The 6,773-nt window shown below is 46.2% G+C and overlaps 1 protein-coding gene across 1 annotated transcript in view; it reads right to left on the reverse strand.

Moving 5' to 3' along the window:
* The window catches only part of CLDN18 (claudin 18), an 88,104-nt gene that overhangs the window by 49,908 nt on the left and 31,423 nt on the right, over nt 1-6,773 (reverse strand). The gene's annotated exons all lie outside the window — the stretch shown is intronic.

Raw genomic sequence — 6,773 nt, forward strand, 5'->3', positions numbered from 1 at the left:
GCACTCACAACGAAGTAAGAAAGCAAACATGCAACCGACAAGCAAAGAAAGCAAGAAACACAGAATCCACAAGCAGTCAGGTTGGCTTAAGGAATTGCCATGGCTCATCTGAGATGCTGTAAAAGACTGGGAAAGCAATACGAGAGCCCTTGCTATTTCACAGCGACGCGCATTAGTTCCCACCAGCTACAGAGACTGCTGGTAACCAACTGGGAGCGTCACCACTTTCCAGTGGGAGCCCATACTCCCACGGACCCTGCCAGGTCCATCAAGCCTGGTGCTGAGAACCAAGCCACATCCGTCACTCGAGTGAGCTGATGCCACCCCACCCCACAGCACCGACACGTGCTGCCACCCCCTGCCACCCGTGCTGGGGCCAGGCTGCGTTACACGGAGGGCAGGGGGAGGATGGGTAGCAGAAGTGAGATGAGAAAGTTCCACCCCCTGCTAAATCTGGCCAGTGGTCTGAGGAAGAAGTGGCGTTTACGCGTAGGCAAAGATAATAAAACACCAATAAAATCCTCCTGGAGCAGAAAGAAAATCTTGGCTTTTCTGCAAGCAATAACTAGGCCATTCGTGAGCCCAGCCTATTCCTAAACCCCTTCAGTCATTTCTCTCATCTCAGGTTGATTCAGGTCCCCATTACTTCTGTTATATTATATGTCTTCCATGTTTTAAAAATTTGCCACTTGTGATTATTATTCTCCAGTCTAAGAATGCCTCATATTCAGAGGTTCCTTTGTTTCACTCTTATTATGCACACCATATACATTCAAGGTCGCTAGTTAGTCTATTATTCAAGCGGGCACTTTTTTCCTTTTTTATTCCCCCCTCCCTGAAGAGGCTCGGTTCAAGGTCTCACATTCTCCGCTTTCTCCCTTAAGTTTTACCATTTCTTTTTCTTATAAAAACATTTTCCCTTGCCTCACATTCTCCAGTAGCTTCCATTCAATTCAATCCCTGCTAATATATATCCACAAGAAGCCCAGGGCAGACCTCAAGTCAGCTGCTTCTGCTGTTTTAAAAGAACCAAAGCAAGCTCTTTATTTCCTTAGACTCTCCAGCAATTTCTGGAGTTGCAAACTGATATACAAAGCGTTCTTAGAGGTGGCCAGCAGATTTCCATATCATTTGCAGCAGTACCAACTAAGTATTAGGCTGCTGCACAGGGACTTGGGTGATAACCACCCCAGGAAATGAACACTTGCAGCCCTAAGCCACTAGACGCGAATTTTAGCTATACTGCTGTTGTCTTGCTTGCAACAAGAGGTAAAACAGCAAGGGATCATCTAGCAGGCTGATGTCTAATTTTGGATGAACAATGGAAACATGGCTTTAACCCACTACAAACCTACATGTTTGTCAAGTGACAACATACTCAACAAATCTGCCTGTATTATCAGTCATCTCTCATTATCCAGGTATATTTTTGTACATTGCCTGTGCAGGAAAAAATATCTAACTACTTAATGAGCTCTCCAAGGAGGGGACTCACAACATTCACTCCTGTGAGCATGAGGTCCAGCCATGGTTTCATGGCATGCTTTGAGACAACCATCAAAATAAGGAAATTCAGGCTGATCCACTTGAAATCAGAGTCGCTAAAGCAGTCTGGCAGTACAGGAGGAGTAAGCTGCATTTTGATATGCAGGATAAAGCTGTTGCCTTTAGGATGAGGTGTTGAGGAGGAGATGCCTTCCCTGGAGCCCACTGGCGTTCCTCACTGCTGGACACACCAACAGCAGAGCCTGGTTGTGAATCACAGCAGTGTCCAGATCAGCTCCAAAGAAAAGCTGTCATGAAACAACGATCCGAGTAAAGCATGAAGTGGAGCTCGCTGCATCTCCATCAGCCATCCCAGACCACAGGGTAGGGCCACAGGAAAGATGTACAGAGGGTGTCCTGCATTTGTACAGATATTTAGATACCATTATCCTTCCCTTGGTGTTAAACCCTTGTAACATACGTGCATGCTGGATAGCTGAACTTGATTTTCCAGCAGGTCACCAGGGGCACTTTACTAACACAGCTTACTTTCCTGAAGTCGTGGAAGCAGGAGATAAGTCTTCTGTGCATCCCTGTGCCTGCATGTTGCTCCACCTGATATGACTGCCAGGCCAATACAAGAGATACTCTTCCATCTCTTACGCACCTGGATGCATTTTCCCTTCCAATTAGGAGCAGGAGTCCATCCCCATTCTTTACTCCATGACATTTCTCAAGGCCCTCATGCCCCAAGTTACCATCACCACAAGGAACAGCACTTGTTTTTATTTTTAATCTGCTCTGCCTCCTCCTTCTCTTCTTTTTCTGCTTATAAAAAAAAATTATTTTTTTGTTTGCCAGGCTCAGTCGCAGCACAAGGACATGGAGAAAGACATTCTTTCAATTCTTCAGGCATTGAGGCCGACTGAAATGGGAAACAAGACAAAGCCAGAGAAGAAAAGCTTATTATGGGAAGCCTAGTTGGAAGAAAATGAATCACCCAAACAGATAGGTTTCAATGATCTCAGGCGAACTACACTCTTTATTCCACACACCGGCGTCTAATTGTTCAAGAAAATGTTCATCTGCTTCATAATGACAGTCATAATGGAAGTTATGTGAAATAACTAAAAAAGTTTATTCAAGGGTCTACTTCTGAAAGTACAGCTATAATGCACTTTCTTCTGGGGATTTAATAGAATTTCCTCTCATAGAAATTGGATGGATAACAAGTAATTTTTTTAAATTTGAAAACTATGTTAGCTAGAAGGCTTTCCTGACATTAGATAGGACTTTGAGGGGTAAAGGAACAGGGCAGCCAGCCGTTACTGAAGAGGGAACAGGGTGGGAAAACATAACAACGTTTGCCTTGCTGCCCATATCTCCAGGCCCCTCATGCTCTCCCCAGCTTATGTGACGGGATGAAGACAGCAACTGCTCGTGTTTGTCTTCAGGTCCTAACAGCAGGACCAGAGTACATACCTCTCAAAAATCCCTCTCCAAGATACAACCCAACTTCAGGGCTCTCCTCCTTTGCTGAAAGGTGGTATAAACAGGACACATTTGCATGATTTCCCTGGACAGACACAGCAGGAAAAATTCAGGCTGTGTGCTGCATTTCATGTGCAGGTTTGAGCAGACACCTTAATCAAGACAAGCCCAGAAGGAACAAGAGGAGAAACCCAGTGTCTACAAGGAACAGGACAAAGGAGCTCACTGGGCCTCCTGGAAGATGCTCAAGACCTAAAGTGAAATGATGGGAAGAGCTAAAATTTCCCTTGGAAACTTTAAAGCACCAGAGGGAGGCAACACTGAGTGTGTAGATTTGAGTTTACAGCTTTATGAAAAAAAAATGCAAGCCCATTTGTTATTTCTGTGGTTCTGACGGTGCAGAAGGCAAAGCAGGCTCCTCCAGGCACTGCAGCCCACTCAGGGTCATCGTGGGCTTCCACTGCTGTTAAAGTCTATCAGCTTTAACACACAATGGAAAGCGTCTCTCTAACTTAACTCAAAATCAAGGCTCTCCTAACACTGCCTCTAGTACTTTTCTAAGGCTGGAAATAAAGGTTTAGGCAAACTCATGTATGCAAGAATATTTCCTCCAGCTGGGCAGCAAGAGGTTAACAAGATATTGAGAAAACTTTCTTTAAAAAATAAAAAGTTCTTAAATTGTTTCCCATGTGAAACATTATGAAGTACCTAGCACGTCTCTGTACTTCTACTTATCAAACAGAACCATAACACGACTTTGAAAGCAGAACATTTTGACATGAGCTTGGGCAGGAGCCCAGTTTTGAAGGCAGGATAGCGGGATGCTGAAGAACCAGCCATCTGTTTCACACTAGCTCTGATGCTTCATCCTTGAGCTGGAGAGAAGGAAAGACTCCACTCAATTCAGCAGGACCCTGAAGGATGTGACCAACTTAGAAACTCATGAGTCATCCGACCAGAGCCAGGCAGAGGAGAACTCATGCAATTCAAGTTCGAATTGTGCTGAAGCACTTCATGGAGCTGAGGCCTGCGAAAAAAGACTGGCAGGTGCAATTTCCACTCTGGAGAGATTATAAATCTCCTTTTTTTTTTTTTTTTTTTTTTTTTTTAAGGGAAAGAAAATATTTTTACACTACTACTTTTTTCTCTAAAGGACTCGCTGGACTTGTCCTTGGCTTGTCCTGATGTCAGGGGCAGTCAAGAGGGAGGACAGAGTGTCTGAAGCAATAGGAATTTGCAAAACTGAGAGGATTCTAAACGAGTACAAAACCTCCAGAAGCCAAAAAATACCTAGGGGGTGTCTTACAGCAGGGCATCCCAGCTCAGTGGCATCAGGCAGCTTGGGGACTTGACCCACCTGCACCCCCCTGCAGCCCCCCAGGCACCAGGGCAGGTCGCTCAGCAAACCTCCCCCAAAACCTGTTTCAGCTGAGTCCTGCGCCGGCGCCTGGGTGGCTCAGCAGAGCTGCCTACAAGCTGAGCCCAGCTCCTGATGGCAGGAGACTGGTTCCTGTTGGAAGAGCACTCAGTAGGCACAGAAGGAAGCGTTACGCCTTTCATTTGATGTACAGAAGCCATTGTACATCAGGCTTTTTCTCAGAGAGCATGCCTCTGTTAGCCAGCCTCCCATGCAGGCCTTTTGAAGGAGATACAACAAAGCTTCTTGGAAAAGCTTCAGCTGGGAAGCCGGTTGAAATGTATCTGATGTTTATATTTAAGGTTATAATACTTCAAGTTTTATGAAAGTAACAGCCTGGGGTTTCCCAGGGAGCTAATTGCTCAACTTCCAGTGGCATTTCAAAGGAAATTTCAGGAAATAGGCTTCTGATTACCAGCGCCATTTATAAACAAGCAAAGCAAAAGCATTTCCCACCCACAACACACCATCATCCAAAAAGTTGTCTGTTGTCTAATTAGAGACCTTTTGTTACAATTGCACTGGCCAGCACTGCTATCTTGGAGCATCCACTGGTAGGACTATGCTAGAGGCCAGAAACATGGAAGATACTTTCAGCATTTCAGCAAAACAGTCATCTGACTACAGACACTTCACAGGGCAGCACCAAGGCCTGACAAGCCTCTTATGTCAGTGTAAACTTCAGTTAAAAAAGGGCGTGTTCCCCTTTTTAATTTAAAACACATTAAAAAAAAAAAAAAAAAAGGAAGCATTCCTCTGTCTCAGTTCTGCTTTTGACACGGTCTACACGCAAGGACAGGTGCTCTGCTGATGTATTTTCTATCTGGCTTTTGAGCCTTAGGTAGATGAAAAGAAAGAATTCTCATACAACAGGCTCTTCCCTGTGCAAACCTCCAGGCCCTCCTCAGTTCTTCAGAAAACTACGTACAAGCAAACTACAGACAAAGGTGCTAAAGAGCTCCACGACAGCATTAGCATTTAAGCAATCCCAGAAGAATTAACTGGGCTTGCAGACGTGTGGCAAGCAAGAGGATCACAGTGCTGCATTACCATCAGTGAGGGCTTGAAATTGCCATCAGGACCCTCCAGGTGCTGAGGGCACTATGCAAAGTGGAGAAACAAGCCTAGAATTTGGGGCAAGAAAGAGCTTTTTATAATCTAAAAGCACTTGAGAACGAAATCACTGAGTGAATCCCACCGTGCAATCATCACATGAGTACCAGGAAGGGCTGCGCTTTTAGTTGCTCGTGGCAGTCACTAGAGTGGAGAAAAGAGTGAGGAAAGAGCAATATATGCTCGCCTTCACCATAAGGGCACCAGACTCTTAAGAGCCTGTAGCCAGCCCTGCTCAGTGCAAAACAGCTCTTCTCTCCCTTCCCACTTGAAACGACACCCCAGCTGCTCAGGGATAAGAAAGAGGGACACAAAGCAACCCACAGCACTAAGATGTGACACCACAGAGTGCCCAGGCAGCTCATCTGAGCATAGCAGGGTTACAGCAGCTTCCATCCCAAAAAAGCCAGGTCTGCTTTTACCATGAGCAGATTTGTCCATTCTTGCAAGAAGCATCGCCCATCTCAAATATCGTTTGCCAACTCAACCCAACAAAACACTCTTGTACTACGGTGATGTCTACCAGACCCTCCCTGGAGAAGTCTCCCAGGCTGGCCTTACCCCGCACAACAGAAGGAAAACATGGTGCTTGATTGCTAGACAAAGAAATGGCTGGTCCAGGTCTGCATAAAGAAACATCTCCCACGCAGAGCATACAGCAGAGACCACTCTCCAGGAGCAACCCACCCAGCACCAACGCCCTTCTCAAGCAAAAAAAAAAGATAAAATCTTGCTGAGACCCTATTTAAGCCCATCAGCCTCCTGGTGAACTCCCTCCATCTGTGCCAAGCAGCACCACCCACACGCTGCATCCTCCATCAGACCCCTTTGCTCAGCTCACATTACATTCAATGTAATGCAAAGTTTTGTTTCCTCCTAAGGTACAAAACATAGGTGTTTTCCAAAGGGTCTTGAAGCACAAAGGTTGGGTGAATGCAGTGCTCACCCATGTGTTTCAAGCCCGCACCTACTCCTGCTAATGGGTGTTGAGAGTTGGGTGGAATCTCCTGCTGAATCAGGACTTGGATTTGACTTCTTTGGATTGCCCAGCTGCTTTGAGAGTTGACTTCTTTAGACTGCTTTGACAGCCCCTGGCCCGGGGTCCATGGCTGCACGGACCCCCCACTGCTGCAGGTCCCGGGGGTCCCTGTGCCCACAGCCCCGGCGGTGCCAGCCCTGTGCTCCCCACCCCACCTCTCCTCCCACCAGGGTTATCAAACCCCCTTCTCAGGCAATGCCCTGCCTCTTGCTTTTGTTTTGTCCCCAC

This window comes from Falco punctatus, assembly GCF_963210335.1.
Source record: "Falco punctatus genome assembly, chromosome: 13".
NCBI lineage: Eukaryota > Metazoa > Chordata > Aves > Falconiformes > Falconidae > Falco > Falco punctatus.